The 20,877-nt window shown below is 46.2% G+C and overlaps 1 protein-coding gene across 1 annotated transcript in view; it reads right to left on the bottom strand.

Moving 5' to 3' along the window:
• rnf145a (ring finger protein 145a) overlaps positions 1–20,877 on the bottom strand; it is a 183,346-nt gene that overhangs the window by 86,764 nt on the left and 75,705 nt on the right. The window lies entirely within an intron of this gene.

Below are 20,877 nucleotides of genomic sequence, written 5' to 3'. Positions count from 1 at the left end.
GAGGGTGCGAGGGGGGGGAGAAGAGGCTGCGAGGGGGGGGAAGGGGCTGCGAGGGGGGGGAAGAGGGTGCGAGGGGGGGAGAAGAGGGTGCGAGGGGGGGGGAAGAGGGTGCGAGGGGGGGAGAAGAGGGTGCGAGGGGGGAGAAGAGGGTGCGAGGGGGGGAGAAGAGGGTGCGAGGGGGGGGGGAAGAGGGTGCGAGGTGGGGGAGAAGAGGCTGCGAGGGGGGGAAAGAGGGTACGAGGGGGGGAGAGAGGGTGCGAGGGGGGGGAGAGAGGGTGCGAGGGTAGGAGAGAGGGTGCGAGGGGGGGAGAGAGGGTGCGAGGGGGGGGAGAGAGGGTGCGAGGGGGGGGAGAGAGGGTGCGAGGGGGGGGAGAGAGGGTGCGAGGGGGGGAGAGAGGGTGCGAGGGTAGGAGAGAGTGTGCGAGGGGGGGAGAGAGGGTGCGAGGGGGGGAGAGAGGGTGCGAGGGGGGGAGAGAGGGTGCGAGGGGGGGGAAGAGAGGGTGAGAGGGGGGGAAGAGAGGGTGCGAGGGGGGGAGAGAGGGTGCGAGGGGGGGCGAGGGGGGGAGAGAGGGTGCGAGGGGGGGCGAGAGGGTGCGAGGGGGGGAGAGAGGGTGCGAGGGGGGGAGAGAGGGTGCGAGGGGGGAGAGAGGGTGCGAGGGGGGAGAGAGGGTGCGAGGGGGGAGAGAGTGTGCGAGGGGGGGGAGAGAGGGTGCGAGGGGGGAGAGAGTGTGCGAGGGGGCGAGAGAGGGTGCGAGGGGGAGAGAGAGGGTGCGAGGGGGGGAGAGAGGGTGCGAGGGGGGGAGAGAGGGTGCGAGGGGGGGAGAGAGGGTGCGAGGGGGGGCAGAGAGGGTGCGAGGGGGGGCAGAGAGGGTGCGAGGGGGGGCAGAGAGGGTGCGAGGGGGGGCAGAGAGGGTGCGAGGGGGGGCAGAGAGGGTGCGAGGGGGGGAGAGAGGGTGCGAGGGGGGGGAGAGAGGGTGCGAGGGGGGGAGAGAGGGTGCGAGGGGGGGGAGAGAGGGTGCGAGGGGGGGCAGAGAGGGTGCGAGGGGGGCAGAGAGGGTGCGAGGGGGGGCAGAGGGTGCGAGGGGGGGAGAGAGGGTGCGAGGGGGGGAGAGAGGGTGCGAGGGGGGGAGAGAGGGTGCGAGGGGGGGAGAGAGGGTGCGAGGGGGGGAGAGGGGTGCGAGGGGGGGAGAGAGGGTGCGAGGGGGGGAGAGAGGGTGCGGGGGGGGAGAGAGGGTGCGAGGGGGGGAGAGAGGGTGCGAGGGGGGGAGAGAGGGTGCGAGGGGGGGAGAGAGGGTGCGAGGGGGGGAGAGAGGGTGCGAGGGGGGGAGAGAGGGTGCGAGGGGGGGGGAGAGAGGGTGCGAGGGGGGGGGAGAGAGGGTGCGAGGGGGGGAGAGCGGGTGCGAGGGGGGGAGAGAGGGTGCGAGGGGGAGGGAGAGAGGGTGTGAGGGGGAGGGAGAGAGGGTGCGAGGGGGAGGGCGAGAGGTTGCGAGTGGGTGGGAGAGAGGGTGCGAGTGGGTGGGAGGGTGCAAGTGGGTTGGAGAGAGGGTGCGAGTGGGTGGGAGGGTGCGGGTGGGTGGGAGAGAGGGTGTCAGAGGGAGGGAGGGTGCGAGGGTTGAGGGAGAAAGGGCTGAGGGAGAGTGGATGCGAGGGGGAGGGAGAGAGGGTGCGCGGGGGGAGGGGGAGAGGGCGCGAGGGGGAGGGAGAGAGGGTGCCAGAGGGAGGGAGGGTGCAAGAGGGAGGGAGGATGTGAGGGTTGAGGGAGAAAGGGCTGAGGGAGAGTGGATGCGAGGGGGAGGGAGAGAGGGTGCGCGGGGGCAGGGGGAGAGGGTGCGAGGGAGAGGTAGAGAGGTTGCGAGGTTGGGGAGAGGGTGCGCGGGGGGAGGGTGTGTGGGCAGAGGGAGTGTGCGCGGGCAGAGAGGGTGCGCGGGCGGAGGGTGCGAACGGACAGAGATGGTGCGCATGGGGGTGAGAGGTTGTGTGCAGGGGAGCTGGTGTGAGTGGGGGATGGATGAGAAGGAGAGGTTGTGAGGGAGAAGAGGTTGTGAGTGGTGGAGAGGGTGTGAGCAGTGGAGAGAGGTAGAGGGTATAAGTGGGGAAGGGAGTGTGTGGGACCGGTGGTGTGAGGGGGAAAGTGGTGGGAGAGATAGTGTGTGTGAAGTGAGAGATTTGAGGGGGCAATAGTTTCTGAAGGTGAGAGTGAGTGAGGGCAAGATGGTGTGAGGGGAGAGAGAAACAAAGTTAGTTTGTGTGTGTGTGGGGGGGGGGGGGGGGGGTGCGGCAGTGCCTGTCCATTAGTTTGGCTTTCTCCCACTATCAGGGTTTTCAGTTACCCTCACAAACACACACCACCATGCACTCGCTTTTCCTCTAACTGAGGGCGAGTGAGTGAGCACTTATTGATGAGTGAACCGGACAACACATTCTTTCACCCCATTACACTCCTAATACCCATCCTATTTATTACTCCTTTGTTTTTGCACAGCAAGTTGTTTCTTTTCATATCTCTTTCTGTTTAAATTCATATGTAATGTTGCAACGAACGTTAAATTTGCTCATCGACCCTTGACCGAGAGAAAATTTGAATGTTGTTCCCTCAGACAAAAAGGTTGTACAACCTTGGGGTAAGCAGAGCTGGGCTTCATAAAAGGGAGCATAATGATCAGCATATCTGAACCTGCTGTGAGAGGGGAGTATTACGATCCTGGACTAGACCCCAACAGTGACGAGGATTCCTGGCAGTAACCCCTATAATTTATTTTAATTTTGTTAGACTGTGAGGAAAGGATACCTCACTCCAGGAGTTGTTTCATGTAAAATAGGGATATGTATAGTAAAACAAACTTCATTCCCAGCAGTTTTAAAATATCTTTAATATCACACAAGAAAATAGCTTACAATTACCTCTTAAACAATGCTCATCAATACAATGACACAATAACCCTTAACTGCTATCTTTATTTGCACTAAAAACAAAACCATCTCAGATCCCAATCCACTTTTAAATAATAATAATAATTATTATAATTATTATAATAATAATCTTTATTGTTGTCACAAGTTACTGTGCAATGAAGTTACTGTGAAAATCTCCTAGTCACCACACTCCCCACGCCTGTTCGGGTACACTGAAGGAGAATTCAGAATGTCCAATTCACCTAACAGCACGTCTTTCAGGACTTGTGGGAGAGGTCTCATTCGGGTTTTCACATTTCATTGCAAAATTTACATAACCAGACATCCAACACATGTATTTACAAAATTTTACAGCTACTATGGTTCGGCAATAATTTACAAGCAAACTGTCCCTTGCGGTTTTCTTCTCCTCTACCTGTCCCATGTTTTTCTTGGTTGCTTTCGACACTCGCTGCCTCCACCGCCCCCCGCCCCGTGTTCTTCTCCCCTTCCTTTTTCTTCCTTATTTTGTGGCTTGTCCTGGGTCCCCCTCCCCGCTGTCCCTACTTTATTTGTGGCTGGTTACAAATAGGTCCTGGAAGAAATTGGTGACAGCTTTCACATCTTGTGGAAGCCTTCCTCCGATTCTCGGATGGAGTACTTTATTTTCTTCAGCCTGAGAAATTCCACCAGGTCGGACAGCCAATCCGCAGCCTTGAGTGGTGCCGGAGTCTCTGGTGGGTGATCAAGGAGGCAAAGGCTAGGGTGTCAACCCCCCTCCCCGTGAAGAGCTCTGGCAGCTCTGATACCATGAAGACCGCCACTAGTGGGCACGGCTCCACCCTTAATCCCACAACCCTGGACATGGCCTTGAAGGACATCTGGTACCCGACAAGTCTGGGGCAGGGCCAGAACATGTGGGTCTGGTTGGTCAGGCCTCCCTGACACCGGTCACACTTATCCTCCGCCTCCAGCAAGAACCCACTCATTCGTGTTCTGGTTAGGTGCGCCCTGTGCACCACATTTAGCTGCGGTAGGCTCAGCCCAGCACACATGGAGGTGAACTTTGCCTTGTGCAGTGCTTTGATCCAGAGTTGTCCTCCTATTTCCCTGTCTAGCTCTTCCTCCCATTTCTTTCTGGTCTTGTCCAGGGGTGAGCGTACCTCCTCTAATAGTCGTCCATACATGTCCGCACAGTTCCCCTCTCCTCGTTCACCCGCATTCAGTAGTCCTTCTAGTAACAAGTGTCTTGGTATCTGGGGGTACATCGTTGTTTCCTTGCGGAGAAAGTTTTTGATCTGTACGTACCTTAGGTCGTTCCCCCAGGGATGTTACTCTACAGTCCGTGTACATGTCCCTAACTATTAGTGTCCCCTCGCCCTGACCACTTTTTGAAGGAGGCATCCACTGTTGCGGGGGTGAACCTGTGATTTGTGCAGATAGGGACCATAGCGGACATCTTGGTTAGCCCGAAGTGCTGTCTCATTTGGTTCCACAACCGGAGCGTGGCCACCACCACTGAGCTTTTTGAGTACCTGGCTGGGGTGGATGGGAATCCGACTGTGACCAGCGCGCTGAGTGATGTTCCCGTTCAGGAGCTCTCCTCCATTCTAACCCACTCCGCTCCCGGTTCCCTGCCCATCCCCATACCCTTTCTGCTCCCACATTTCTTCTCCTTTGTAGGACATTCTTCCTAATCCTAGGGCTCTTCTCTCTCCAAAAAAAACGCCATGATGTGTTTGTCCACTGTGCTGAAAAAAGCCTTGGGGATGCAGATCGGGAGGGATCTGAACAGGAAGAGAAAACTCGGCAGTACGGTTACCTTGATCGTCTGCACTCTCCCTGCCAGGGAGAGTGGGAGTGAGTCCCAGCTCTGCAGGTTCTTTTTAACTTCCTCCACCAGACTCATCAGGTTCCATTTGTGGATCAGTGTCCAGTCGTGGGCTATTTGGATCCCCAGGTATTGGAATTTGGTCTGGACCAGTTTGAACGACAGCCTCCCCAGCTCTGCTACTCCTCTCTGCAGGTTCACAGGGAAGATTTTGCTCTTACTCAGGTTAAGTTTGTAACCTAAGGCTCCAAACTCCTTAGGAGTTTCATTCTCCCTTCCATACTGGCCAGGGGGTTTGAGATGTAGAGGAGTAGATCATCCATATAGAGTAAAATTCGATGCTCTCTATCCCCCCCCCTTTGGATACCTCTCCACCCTTTTGCGCGATCGCCAGTGACTTGATTGCCAGAGCAAACAGTAGCAGGAACAATGGCCATCCCTGCTTTGTGCGCGTGCCATGGGAGGATTGTACAGTAGTTTCACCCACAAAGTGAATCCTGGCCCAAGCCTAACCTGTTCCAGTAACTCCATGAGGTTCTTCCAGTCGACCCTATCGCAGGCCTTCTCAGTTCTCAGCTCTTGACAAAGCCTGTCTGGTCTTCCCAGACTACCTCCGGCAGCTCTCCAGCCACCTCGCCACGGCCTCTGCCAGAATCTTGATGTCAGTTTTAATTAGTTAGATGGATCTGTAAGACCCACACTCCGTCAGGTCTTTGTCGGTTTTGGGGATCCGTAATATTGAGGCCTGAGCCAGTGTTGTTGGCAGGGTTCCCTTTGACAGCGAATACCTCCTGCAAGTGTGGGGTCAATGCTGGTGCAAATTGTTTATAGAAGTCCGCTGGGAGTCCATCCGACCCCTTCCCCGCCTGCATGGAGTTAACACTCTCCATTACTTCCCTGGCTCTAATGGTGCCTCCAGGCCCTGTCTCCTACCTTCCCCCACGACCGGCATGTTCAGTCCATCAAGGAACTGCTTCATCTTCGAGCCCCTCTCGGATGGTTCAGAGGTGTACAGCTCTCGGTAGAAGGTTGCCACGGCCTTGGTAGTCTGCTCTGGTGCTGCAACTAGTCTGCCACTTCTATCATTTACCTGAGCTATTTCCTGTACGCAATAATTTCCCCCTTATCACCACCTTCAGTGCCTCCCAGAATGTGGAGGGTGAGACCTCCCCATTCTGGTTGCAGGTACATACCCATCGATGGTTCGTGATATCCGCTCACAGAATGTCTTATCGGCGAGGAGGGCCGTGTCCAGCCTCCATGGGAGATGTTGAGCTTGGCCTGTCTCCAATCTCACATCCACGTAATGTGGCGCGTAGTCGGAGTTTACGATTGCAGAAGCACCGATTTCCCCCCCGACGAATAAGTCGATACTAGTGCAGATCCTGTGGACCTGGGAGAAGGAGATCTCCTTCTCCCTTGGGTGAGTGACCCGCCGTGGGTCCACTGCCCCCTCTGCTCCACGTAGGTGTTCAGCTCCCTCGCCATGCTTGGCTGCTTCCCTGCTTTGGGGCTAGATCGTCTGTCTGTGGGTCCTGTACACAGTTGAAGTCTCCTCTCAGTGAGTCGGTGGGAGTCCATGTCGGGGATTTCTGCCATGGTTTTCTTTATGAATTCCGTGTCCTCCCAGTTGGGAGCATACACGTTTACAAAGACCACTGGTGCCCATGACATATCGCCCCCCTAGGTCCGTAACCATCTTTGTCACTGTGAATGCCGTGCTCTTATTGAGCACTATGGCCACCCCCCTCGCCCTCGTCCTGTAACACGACTGGTATGCCTGTCATACCCAGCTGTTTCTTACCCCGTCGGTCTTTCTCCCTCAGGCGCGTCTCTTGGAGGAAGATTAAATTGGGCTTCCAATGGGCGAAGACTCTGCATCATTCAATGGGCCATCAAGTCCGCTGTCTTTCCAGGTGACTATTCTGTCTCTCCCCCCCCCCCCCCTCCTGTGGGATCAACCATGCCTACCATGTGGATGCGACCTTGCACTCCGGGGTTTCCCTTTGTTAGAGGGCCATCCAGGATGGCCATTTTTGGTATTCCAGTCCATGGGTGACCGGTTGTATCCAGCATTCTTAAACCCCCCCCCCACCGCCGCCCCCCCCCCCCCCCCCCCCCCCCCCGCCTTTCTATCACAATTCCGACCCAGACGTTCTGGCAGTGTGACCGGTTCTCCTGATCCTCTACCGTCCCCTCAAGTGTTTCTTGGGTCGCCCCAAGCTTGCCATCTCATTCTCCAATGAGGTGATTTGGTTGGTTTGGTCGGTCGCTGTTTTTTCCAGCCCCCTTTTAGTCGCTACCTGCGCCTCCAACCATTGCCCAGTTTTTTCCAACACCTCCTTGAAGGGGTGTGGGCATCCGCGACCACCATCATCATCTCCAGGCTTCAGGAGCTCCAATTGGCAGGTAGTTGGACATGTGCATCGCCAACCCGGACGGCTTGGTTGCAACCTGCTCCGTTCGCTCAGTGTTCTCGCCGTGTCGTTCTTCCTCTCAAAACTCTAGCTAACTCTACCAAAGAGAAAATGCTGGAAAATCTCAGCAGGTGCTATCTCAGCAGCACTTGCTAACTCCATTATCTCTTCGGTTTTTTGAGTTGTTCGTGGGCATCTCTGTCCAAAGATGTGCAGGTTAGGTGGATTGGCCATGCTAAATTGCCCTTAGTGTCCAAAAAGGTTAGAAAGGGTTATTGGGTTAGGGTGGAAGTGAGGGCTTAAGTGGGTCGGTGCAGACTCGATGGGCCGAATGGCCTCCTTCTGCACTGCATGTTCTGTGTTCTATATCTGTGGTGATCTTGCGGGCGGGGGGGCGTTTGCAGACTTAGTGGTCTATTTGCGGTCTAAAAGTGCCAAATTCCAAACTTTCAAGAGAGCCACCAACTGGAAATCATCATTTATAATAATAATCACTTATTGTCACAAGTAGGCTTCAATGAAGTTACTGTGAAAAGCCCGTAGTCGCCATATTCCGGCGCCTGTTCGGGGAGGCTGGTGCATTACAAGCCAGCAATTTAGCCCACTGTGCTAAACCAGCCAACTGAAGACATTGTCTCCAATTAACTACTCTGCAGAGAACCCTCTTAATATGAACAAAAATCCATTAGCCCAAACCTCCTGGCTCCCAAAAAGTCTAGCTGTCTTGCAAAACCAGGGTTTAAAAATCCCACTACTGCAACAGTCATATACACACTATCCCAGGCTTTTAACCCTTACTGCACCAAATACATACAAAACAATATACATGAAATCCCTACATTCATCACAGGCGGGTAGCAAGATGTTCATACAAAGCTAAGAAATGATCTGGAGACTAGGACAGGAGGGACCTAGCTTGGATATCTATTCCCTGATGATTGGTCAATTAAATGGGTCAAACTAATGATTGATAAGAGGTATCCACCAGTTCAAATGTCAGATCAAGTCAAAGATGAGATGCATGTCTTTTCTTGTCAGCTTGGATCTTGTACATCTCTCTTGTGGAGACCATGAATTGGATTCAAGTTAAATTTCAATTTTTAGAGCAAGCAATGAGATGGATTAAGGGCTTGCCCTGCCCACTCTGTGCATTGGTTTTGTAACTTTAAGAATGGACTAAAACATTTAAAAATAAGGTACATAAATAGGTGGTCAAGAGGAAATACAGGCAGGCACTGTTCGAGGTTGACCCATGCAAGCTTCAGCTTAACTCCATCAGCTTGAAAGATGACGGAAGGCAAAGAAATGATCACCACAGACTACAAAGATCAAACTGTTCTGCCTCTTCATTCATCCATCTCATCCAAGACCAGTAAATCTTCTCACCTGTACTGCATGTCTGCTGTGTCTATTTTGATATTTGCTCCTCAATAAACATGGTTTAAATTGCTATTGATTTCTCAACTTTTTTGGGTAATCTGTGATCCTCAAATAAATTTTATAGGAGGGAAGAAAAGCAACCTCACATAAAGGGGAGAACGAGACTTACCTACGAGGAAAAAAACCACCATGCACTTGCAGTGTGAAATGATAATGACGGATTTTCCAAACCATCTGACACTTTTATTCAAGTAGAATGAATCCAAGCAACCAACATGTCTTCAGATTTTATACAGAACTCAAGAGTTCCTTTCTTCAGTTTACACTCAGGTTCTCATTGCTGACCCTGGTGAACACACCCATGCCACAGGTTTTCGACAATCAGACCAGTGTGGTTTGGACAGTGCACGTGTTCTGGGTGAACCTACGCCCTTCAAACAGTGGCTTCCAAACAGCCTGCTTCCTGAGAGATGTTTTCAGTGGATCAGTTCATTGGTGTTCATAATGGGACAATACAATCCCAAGTTATGCAGCATTTGGGTACGCTTAAGTAATGCTGTGGTAGATGCAGAGGAACAGCTGAATAAGGGACAGTTATAGGCAACTGAAAGTAATGCTCCTAAGCAACTAATAGCTAATGGATTAAAGTTCTATCTACCCTGCCCAATTGCAAATTCTAAATTTCAATTGCAACACTTGCATTACTCATACCTGATAGCTTTGATACCAGGTAACTTTGACATGAACTGCATGCTTTTTCAGTAGTTTTATTTGCTGGGAATAGCAATGATGAAGCTACTGTTCAAATCTCCTACATAATAATAATCTTTATTATTGTCACAAGTAGGCTTACATTAACACTGCAATAAAGTTACTGTGAAAGTATGATGCCTGTTTCTAAATTAGCAGAGGAGAAAAGTGCAGTCATTTTGAATCAAGCTTCAAGGGTAGTATAAATTGAAAGGTGTGCCAGCAGAAGGAGTTTTATATGAAACACATGGTCCCTTGAGACCAATGTAGACTTATGACCTCCATTGGCACTTCTTCCCTGTTTATATTTGTTGGAGTCCCTTCAGTGATTTCTAGTACTCATAAATATTTGGGTCTCTGGAGGTCAGTAACTTGACATATAAGTACCACTAACAGTGTGAGAACCAACTGTTGGCCAACAGCATGAGAACTACACATCTGTCATTGTCATCACTCCTTTAATATGTCACCTGAAATCATGACCATCCACTCTGTTACTGCTTAAAGTTTAAGGCCCCACAGTACAAACTGAATGAATTTCAAATCCACTCAACAATATAAATGCAGTGAAATCAGAAGACGGGCATTCACACTGTACTAAGGAACCAACCACAACATAAATGGGACAACAAAATGCCAAGTTAAGCAGCATTTGGTTCACCATGAGTAATGCTATGGCAATTTAGGATTATAAGAGCATAAGTATCAGAGATGCGGAGAAACAGCTGAATAAAGGACAGTTACAGGCAACTGAAAGTAATACTTCTAAACAACTAACAGTATGCACTGAGCACTCTGCTGACCAGATACAGGATTTTTAGGAAAAATATTTTTTTTTAAAAGTGTATCCAATTCTTTTTTTCCCCAATTAAGGGGCAATTTAGCATGGCCAATCCACCTACCCTGCACATTCTTTTTAGGTTGTGGGGGTGAGACCCATGCAGACACCGGGGGGGGGGGGGGGGGGAGAATGTGCAAACTCCACACGGACAGTGACTGGCCGGGATCAAACTCGGGTCCTCGGTGCCGTGATGCAGCAGTGCTAACCACTGCACCACCGTGCCGCCCACACCAGACACAGAATGGATTAAAGTTCTATCCACCCTGCCTAGTTCCAAATTCTAAATTTCATTTGCAACACTTACATTACTCGTATCACTGACCTCCTTGACATTGATGTCTCAAAGCTACCTTGGATCATCAAGGGAAGCAGGTGCCCTTCTCAGTATGCTCAGGTTATGCTTCAGACTTGCTCATATTTTTCCAGATAGAAGTTTAAGCAAAACCGTAATACACTTGCAATTTACACCTTTTATTTTGCGTGTTGTTATTTTAAAATAGATGACACTGCTGCCTCACGGCACCAAAGACTCGGGTAGATCCCAGCCCCGGGTCACTGTCTGCCTGGAGTTTGCACTTTCTCCCCGTGTCTGCATGGGTCTCACCCCCACAACCCAAAAAGGTGTGTAGCATAGGTGAATTGGCCCCTTAATTGGGAAAAAAAATTGGGTACCCCAAATTTATAAAAAAATGTTTTAGAATAGACTTACACACATTTACATTTCCTACACAATCTGCTTTTTCACCTATGTTCCTCTGATGAGAAATAAGGAGGCCAGATTTTTGCATATACTGTGTGTGCAGAGAAAAAGGTAACTGAATGGTGATCCAGGACAAGATAGAATCTAGGAAATAAATATTAAAAGTGGGAGGTGCTCTTCTACTGTTAGGTCTGATGCAGAGTAGGGAGGAATTGCTCTATTTAACCTGAAAGCACTTAAATCCAACCTTGTGTGCCCGAAACAAAATGGTGGTCACACTCAAACAAAAGGAAACAACTTTTTTGTTAAATTTAATTGGTTAATAATTTACATTTTAACTCAACATACATTAAAAATGTCCTATTAATTACAGCCTGTAAAACTAATCAGTGAAGACTGCAAAAATGCCATTCCTTAATAGAAAAGGGATGAAATGGGACTCAAGTCTCCAGAGCAATGAAAGTTCAGTCAATAAAAATTTGGGAAACTACACTCACTAACTAAGACATCTCAGAGACAAAAGGATAGATTTCATTTGGCGAGAGGGCAAAAAATATATTTTTACCATTTAATAATCAATATGTTTGTGTAACAGCTTCCCTGATTGCAGATGACGACAAACATTGGATTGTCACAAATTGTAAGGAAGGACAAATGTAATTGAAGTGACTTTTTATCAATAGTATTAGTCCCCCAGACGAGATCTAACATTTTTATTTACTTTTTCTCTTAGTTGTGCTAATTACCCCATATTTAGTATTTCCTCCAGTCTGTTCCCTATTCCAAACCCCACCTCCAACATACCCCTCTTGGCTTCCCTTGTAATCTTTTGGTCAAAAAGACAGAATGGCCCAGAATATTCTCTGCAGCTGCCATTACAGCTGCACAGCCACCAGACAAAACATCCTCTGTAAAGATTGATGTTGCATGCCCTGCCAAACAGTAGTTGAAGCATATTACTTCATCAAGTAGTCTATCAACTAACTTTTACTGTTACTTCAATTTTTTGGTGAACGGCATATTAAGAGAAAGATGCCTCTGAAAACTTTCTGACAAATTCCAGGTACTGTCGAGCATAGTTCAAAAGCTAGTTTTGTGACTGTAGGCTGAATCTACTGCTAAATCTTCCTCTGAATTCAGAAAATCTGGTGCCATTTTGTTTTATCAGTGTCTTACCAGTGGATGGGGCTAGATAAAAACAAAAGAGCTGCAAAAGCACAGGGTATTTAAAAAGAAAGTTTAAGCATAGGTGAAAAGCAGCCAAAAGATTCAAACTGCAGGAGGATGAATCAGCAAATTCAATAAAGGAACAGTAAAAAGAGAAAGGAAAGGATCAAAGCAAAAGGGAAAACAATGAAAGTAATGGCAAATAAAACAATTTGAAGAAAATTAAAATCTCCATAGTTACAGGAAAGACAGCAAACCATTTAAATTTTAATTGAGCGTTTTCATGAGAGCTCTCAGAATCTGAATCTTCCGTTTGGCATGTAAACATGTCATTAACTAGCAGGATAATAGGGTCAGCACGGTGGCGCAGTGGTTAGCACTGCTGCCTCATGGCGCCGAGGACCCGGGTTCGGTCTCGGCCCTGCGTCACTGTCCGTGTGGAGTTTGCACATTCTCCCCGTGTCTGTGTGGGTCCCACCCCCACAACCCAAAGATGTGTAGGATAGGTGGATTAACCACGCTAAATTGCTCCTTAATTGGAAAGAAATTGGGTACTTTAAATTTAAAAAAACTAGCAGGATAATTAAGCACAATTACATGAAATAAATAAACAGAAATGCTGCAAAGGCACAAGTGATCCCTCACTAGAGAGCTTAATATTTAATGTAGAGATTCTTTGCCTGCCTTCCTGCCATGTTACAGATTTCTTCAGTATTCCTAATTTTACTTCACTACTGTTAATTTATTTTCTTCAGCTGTGATTGAAATCTCCATTTAGCAAGGTCTGCCAAATCTCCAGCTGAAAAGAAACTTGTCAAAGATGACTTTATAAATGATCAAAGGTGTGAATTTATATATTGTATTGTTATTTTACACGTACCAAAAAAATGTCTTGTGCTAATAGTATAAAGGCCCATTGCTTATGAAGGGACTGGGCATGAGTAAAGACTATGAACAGGAGTGGTGACATAAGCCCTTTGAAAATAGATTAATTTTGTTTTGGGTGCATAAACCTAAATGCAGCCTTTAGGTTGAAAGTATAAAAACAGCACGTGACCACAAAATATCAGCTAGAACCCAAGCATTTGTCATTCATTCAAGAAATACTTATTTCCAAAATGCGAAGTGTTCTCAACAATGTAAATAAAGTTGCAATACAATTAATTCACATCTTTTTGCTGTGTTAGGGATGGTTGCTTGTCACCTGCAACAGTTGCTGTTTATTGGTTACCTGGGGAAGAATTGGGATTTTCTACCACTGCTTAAACATTTTGAAAATCCTTACTGAATTGCCTTAGTCGTATATTTGGCCAATGTATCTGAATTCAGGTCATCTCAGAAACAGTATTCAAAAGTCAATCAAGAGATTCATTCACAAATGAATGAACACAAAATGGGGCAGGAAGATGCAGCCTGTTGCCTTCTCAATTCTCCCCAAATTAAGTCCCGAGTGGAAAGTCTTCAGAATTGTCTCCCTATCCAGAGGTCAAACTGAGGCCATTAAGTAACTACTTGAGGACCTCATCTTGACACGACTAGCATTCAACCAGCAGCAGGCAAGGGCCACAGCATGTGGGGAAATGGCAGGTAGACCCTGATGAGCATACCTTAGGCCTGGTGAGTGGGATCCCTTCTTCTCAGACATCCTCTGTGCAAAAGAGGTACTGGCCAGCAGAATGGGAGGGAAACCACCACCACCTCTTGACAACAACACCCCTCCAAAGGGATCCCTGAATGTAGCTGCCAATTCTGCCCCACTCACCTTGGTCCAGGGACTTCAGTGGCATCACACTGTCACAACCAAATTAAATGCTGCCCTGCTTTTCAGTTTCTGGCAGAGATAACAAGTGGGCCAGGAACTTGTTTGTCACCAATTTTTACAGCCAACTTATCACAAAAAACTAATCAGAAAGCATTATTAAATTGATCAAACACTAAACATAACATTTTCCCACTGACTATTTTTAATGAACAGCTGAAAATTAAAGTTATTCAATTAATGTAACAAGCTTTGAGCTACTGGTTCCCTTTGTATCCACTTACAGTGTGAGTTGAAATCCCCAGAGTTGCTTGGACTCGGGAAAGTACTAAGAACTTGTTACTGTGAAACAAAATGATGCTACCTTATTGCCCATTAATCCTGAATAATAAAGCACTGACTTGTCAACAAAGTAACCTCCCATCTCCAGTAATAAAACCATGCAATATTAATCACATCTCCACAAATCTTTCTGTTGGCAACAAGTTTTAATCAGCCCTCAAGAAGACTGGACAAATAACTAGGGGTCACTCACTTTAACAAGGCTGCTAACAAACCAGGCTGCGGCTTACCATGATTGTTCATTTTAATTAAGAGCTGGGTTGATGGATGAAAGTAGACCAGTAACAGTGTATATTGGAGACTTTCTAAAAGCTTTTGATCAAGTGTTTTACAATAGGTTACCCTAAAATTCTGTGAAATTGGTGGGAAGGTGTGAAGAGTCAATTAAGAATTGGTTGCACTCCGATAGGCAGAATTTTGTTTTAATGGCTGTGGATCTGTTTGGAGACCATTTATGAGTGGTGATCCATCGGGATTGTGGTTCGGGGCATTGCCGTTCACAATCTTTAAGACATGGATAACAGCAGAATCATTTGCATGTTATTCCAAGATCAAGATCTGCATGAGCATTAAAATTGTGGGCTCAAATAAAATAAAATACTCCAAGAGGAACATGATGCTCTTGAGCAATGGGTTCATATACAGCAAATGGCATTTAAAAGATACATGTAACGCTCCCATAGGCCAAATTATCGACTCTTATGAGTTAGAATATGAAAATCTGTGGAAAAGTTTCAACACCAATGTAATGAATTAACAGTCAAAGCAAATACTGTTGAATTGCTGGGATAATTCAATTCTTGGTAAATTGGGCCTTGCTCAGAATGCTGCATCCAGTTTTGATGCCCTCGTGCTGGATGGTATTGAAATGTTAGGAAAGATTTAGAGAGTATTGAGAACTAAACCCAAATTTAAAACACCTGTTACTCTGAACTTAAAAAGTTGGCATATTTACTGTGGAGAAATATAGACTCCAGAACCATCTGATTCAAGGGCTTAAAGTAATAAAGCGACTAGACTACATTCACCACTGGATTATTTCAAATAAATAGGCTAGGAATAAGTTATGGATGTAAATTGCACAGGGTAAAATGAGGCTCGAATGTCAGGAGGTTCTTCCCTTCTCACAGGATAATAAACAATGAAACACATTATCAGCCCACGCCCTGAGTGTAGATTCAATGCATACCTTTAAGAGTGCTGACAGTTGAAGAATTGCTGCATGTCTTCAAAACAACCACACCAATTACTGCCTGCACTGAAAATCAGGGCATATGAAAGATAGGTGAACATAAAGCAATATAAATCGTGGACAAGATTTTCTCCAAGGTAGTTTTAACCTTTAATTAAATTTGGGGAGTCGGAGGGGAATGTTCTATGTTTTGTCTTCTTAAATTGGCCGTAGATTTTTTTTGTTGCTCCCAGGAGATGACATGGCTGCTGTGGTAGGATGCGTTTTAAATCATGCTCAAGTCATCATGATTATGTGAGGTAGTCTCAATGAACCAGCGAATTGTTTTTGTCGATCAGGCAGGTGACATTTTCTTTATTTTCTATGATAAGCTTTTCATCTCAGCTCCCTGTCCACAAAAGTCAGGAACTGGAAACCGAGTGAAAAGAATCATCAACCACTTTGCAGCTGCATCACCAGCTGCCTCCCAGACAGTTGTTCCTATTTCTGACACCTTGGAACTTATAATTAAACAATTGTGGAAATTTGGCCTGATATGTCAAATGGATGCGCAACTCTCGTTAACTTTACCAGAAGCAATTGCTTCTTGAAACTGTGGTCAGCTTTCAGTTCATCATTCATTGATTTCCTCATTAGCATAACTTATTTTTCATGCATCGCCTTTCTGAGCAGAACAAGATTATTTAGTTGACTTGTTGCAGTACACTAGATACAATCCAGTTGGGCCAAGTGGACTGTTCCATCTTCTATCTTTTATGCATTCAAAAGTGCTGAGAAATGGCCCAAGGATTTCCATTGAGCCTGTAAGCAGGTTCTCCCAGTTGCTGTCCCTTTCATAGTTAACACAAAAACACAAAGATTTTGGGCAGCAGAGCTTTGTTCAGCACTTTTAAGTTTGTAGCAGCACAGTGTGGAGTGCCAAGAATATTACAATGGGAACATTTGAGTTTGGGTGGTCAGCAGGGAACGTTCGTTTTTTCTGAAACTGTGTTCAAAGTAAACATATTGAATGGTAGATTATTGGAAGAAACAGGAGAACTGAGTGGCATTGTTGCTTAAGTACACATTCAAATCTTAAATTTGGGATTAAATACAACCCCTACTGGTAGCTCTCAAGTACCTTAAATTAAATAAATTACCTCAGTCATAAGCACAAGATCACAGCACCATGTGCACAGTTAGAAAACATTTGGCTTGACTCCTCATAACTCAGTCAATTCATCCAATGAGTAGCTGAACCACATAAATCAGAACTGTCTCATATTTTTTTATCCTTGAGCACCAGATAGGGTGCAGAAGGCCTTTCACCCAATCCTCATTCATCCATCCAGAAGAAAACTAGTCTCATCATCACGGTATATTTCAATTAATCCTGAATTTTTGCCTTCACTACTGTATTTCAAAGTCGTTCCTGTGTGAAGAACTTTCTGACATCAATCTGAAATTTATTTTTGAATACAATAATCTGCTCTCTTGCCTGATTATCTCCAGCCATTCTTCATCAATTAGCACTCTGACCGGTGGACCATTCTTGTGTTTTCTCGTCTTTGTTGCTGTAGCACTTTAATGCCCCCGTTGCAATATAATGACGAGAACTTGTTTTAGCACACCACTGAAATGCAATTTCAACTATTTCAACAGCATTAATGGGCTATTAATGATGGCTATTTTTTTTCTTCCTGTAAGCCATACTTTGTATTTGCCGTTTATTGAATATCATCTCCATTCTACCGACTTGCATTATTTAATTAATTCATTTTGTAGATCAGTTGAACTGCCCCACCCTCCCACAAAGTTGAGATATCCATGAATTTCAGTGTTTTTTCTGAATCTGAAATAAATGTAAAGTAAAAGTCCTAGTGCGACACCTGGGTACTCCACTCGGTGCTTCTCACCATCTTGGCATGACGTCTCTCAAATGTACCCACTGTGTCGTGCTCATCAAATTCTCATCCATTCCCAGATTGCACCATAAATCCCGACCCACTTTTAAGGACAGGTGGCAGCATTTTACACAAAACTTTGTCAAATGTTCTACCACTGGATAGTTAAGTTGGTTGCTATCAGTTGGTTATGGGACGTAGGTTAGGTAACAGTTCCAGGTTAGGGAACAAAGAGAACAAAACCAATAGGATTCATGCTCTTGATTATGACATTGACTTTGTTTGTAAAATATATATATCTAGATGACTCGTGGAGACTGGGGCAAGTTCAAATAGATTTCTGGCGGGTGCCAGAAAAACAAAGCAGCCACAGCAAGGTCTGGGGTTAACATCCTTGGCATCCGCTACAAAGATATTTGGAAATTGGACAAGAACAAGATTCAACTAAGTTCAGCTATGTTGGTTTCCATAAAAAAGGCAGAAAACTTGGATTCAGACGGCAGGTAGTGAATCCTTTCAGAAGAAAGCACCCAGAATAGAGAAAATGCATTATATTTGAGCGCCAAAACATGACTCAGCAACATTTTTCAAATTATCTCTGCATTCCATGTATTTCAATTTATTTTAATGTAACATTTTCATTCGATAATTTGCAGCCAATGAACTACCATAAAATGTAATCTAAGAATGTGCATAAAGTTGACACTGACCCATTCGGTGGATCATTGGGTTGGTAGTCTTTCAACTGTGACTTTCTCGCATTATATGCTAACCGCACATAACGCCTCCCGCTTAACCTTTCCTACTTTCTGGTTAATCTTTAGCAATTTTCTCTCACTTCTACATCACATCTCAGATGTGTTGATCTGAATGCAATTTCCTGCTTTTTCTCCTAAAGAGAAATTTAAACCAGGCATTTATGAAGATGTTAATTGAAGAGAAAAAACTAGTTCTGTTGCAATTTTTATCATACAATGATATGTTTTGATTCAAGTATAATCTCATGTTCTGCATTTTGACTCAAAGAAATAAGGACCTCTGAAGTGAATAAGAAAAAACTTACCTATTTCTATCTGTTTCCAACTCAAGTTGAATCCTGGACTCAACCAAAGTCTATACATACATACTCTGCAACAGTGGACATTGGACAGCAAATATTGAAGAATTTTTCCTTTCCTCAACCCAATGCTAACTGCAATTCTGCTGTCGTGCCAACTCAGATCAAATTATCCAGCAAAGACAGGGAATTGAACTTAGGAACTTAAAACCATACAGCAAAGTGTTATCGCAGCTGATACTTAAGAGTTACTGGAGGAACTGCGTATATAAAATAAAATAATTGAATCACAGACCTCATCAGCAGCACCCCAATCAATTCAACAGAAACTGGAATTTTCTTCTCCAGGGTGCTGGTTTGTAGTTGCAGAATGCACACATACTTCTCATGTTGTGAAGTTGAAAGGCTCTTGAACACTTACACTGAATCATCTATTTGAATGTTGCAGTGGAAGGTGGAAATGTTTCTACCAGATTGGGGAAAAGGTGCATAGATAATATGGCAAAGATGTAGATGTGTTAAGAAAAGGTCTGCACTCCAAATACTTATCTTCATATATCCTTATCTTTGAACAAGAAGCTTCCTTTTGTTATACAATGGATGAAGCTTTAGTGCTTCAGAAAAAGAGGTCTTGGGTGGTAGTACAGACTTGAAAAGAGATTTTTTTTGTCAAAGCTTTTCGTCTTGCACTCATCAGGACAATTAGCAAGTATATCAAGTCAGGGGAAATGACAAATTTAGAATGTACGATAAGAGGGTGCTGATTGGTTGGCAAGTCGAGTCTGATCAGGTGATGGAAACTGACTGCCATGCGTGGTTTGAAATTTAAACCAGGCATTTTGAATCTGCTTGGTCAAGGCATTGCCCTGAGGAATGAACCAGTGAATGGTTGTCACTTATTTTGTTTAGCTGAAATAGGCGCAATGTTTGCACATGTTCTTTCCATCTGCAAAGAATAGGGCCCGGTGTATTAATACACGCAACTTCCAGTACATGCAATAATAATCTTTATTAGTGACATAGGTAGGCTTACATTAATACTACAATGAAGTTACGATGAAAATCCCCTAGTCGCCACACTCCGGCACCTGCTCGGGTACGCGGAGGGAGTATTAGAATTCAGAATGTCCAATTCACTTGACAAGCACATCTTTCAGGACTTGTGGGAGGAAACCGGAACACCCGGAGAAAACCCACGCAGACACGGGGAGAACATGCAGACTCTGCACGTGACCCAAGCTGGAATCGAACCTGGGACCCTGGTCCTGTGAAGCAACAGTGCTAACCACTGTGCTACTGTGCTGCCCAAAAGTATACTGTGAGCCTAACCGACAATCTTACATTGGTTGATAGCGTAATTCTTTGCACACTGAAGATCATTTAGCAAACGTTGTCCAGTCGCAGAATCACATCTAATGTTGGACACTTTTGGGTTTTGCGAGCAAAGGCTGTTTGGTTACGGTTTGTACCTTACCTGGTGCTGACTGCGGAAAGGATATGCTGTTTGATACAATCCACCAGTCTTTGGGACATAGGGCCTACAAACCTGGTATCACACTGGCACCGAAATTCAAATACTTTATTACTAATGTGTGTAGGGCAGCACGGTGGCCAGTGGTTAGCACTGCTGTCTCACAGCGCCAAGGATCCAGACTCCATCCCGTCCCTGGGTCACTGTCAGTGTGGAATTTGCACGTTCTCCCCTTGTCTGCGTGGGTCTCACCCCCAGAACACCAAAAGATGTGCACGTAGGTGGATTGACCACGTCAAATTGCCCCTTAATTGAGAAAAACTAATTGGGTACTCTTAAAAAAAATTTTAAGACGAAGATGTTACAAGGGAGAATGGTTTAGTCAAACAAGCTGAGGATCTGCAGCGAGGACAAGGATAGTGTTCTTTGATCATTAACACAGTTAGCAACACTGCAGTTATGGCCCGTGCAGTGATGATGGAACTCTCGAAACTCAAATCAGATTCGAGGCAAGCATAGGAAAAACAGGCATGGATCCAGGATCAAATTAGGATAGACGCTGAGTGTGATTTAACGGAAACATTTCTAAGTGACATTTTGGGCACGATTGTCGGACTTTGGCGAGATCGGGGCCCGGATTTCGCATCACTTAAAGGCGGAAATGAGCCTGCAAGCTTCTTGCCACTACTGGCTGTCTTGCCATCTGATTTGCCAGACTTGCACCTCAGCGTCTCGTCGCTAACAAGGGGAAGTTGCTTTTAAACGCTTCCTCGCCACTCATTCCAGTCAACACACAAGCATGGCAGTGTGCAGATCTGCTCCTTGCTTTGGCAATTCCAACCTGGCCACACATCTCGACGCTGGGGATGCAAAATAGGACATCCTGTTTCCCCGAGGGGGTCGGAGGACCAGCAGCAGGGTCACCAATGTCACCTGGGAGGAAGTGGCAGAGGGCAGGCTTCTGGGACACAATATGATGAGCACCACACAGTTGTTGATGCATATCAGGTGGAGGCAGGAACATCAAAGGCAGTCAGCATTCAGAGGTATGCTGGATCCCAGGACTCTGCTGAGTCCCAGTCAGATGCCGAGCCTCTCGGACCAAGAGACTTGTGATTTCATTCCTATATTTTGTACTGTTTTAAGTTTGATCATCATACTGAGCTCTTGCAGTAGTCTCTTCATAATTTATGAA

Source organism: Scyliorhinus torazame, chromosome 7 (genome assembly GCF_047496885.1).
Source record: "Scyliorhinus torazame isolate Kashiwa2021f chromosome 7, sScyTor2.1, whole genome shotgun sequence".
In the NCBI taxonomy this organism is placed as follows: domain Eukaryota; kingdom Metazoa; phylum Chordata; class Chondrichthyes; order Carcharhiniformes; family Scyliorhinidae; genus Scyliorhinus; species Scyliorhinus torazame.
This window is presented reverse-complemented; position numbering and strand designations above follow the sequence as displayed.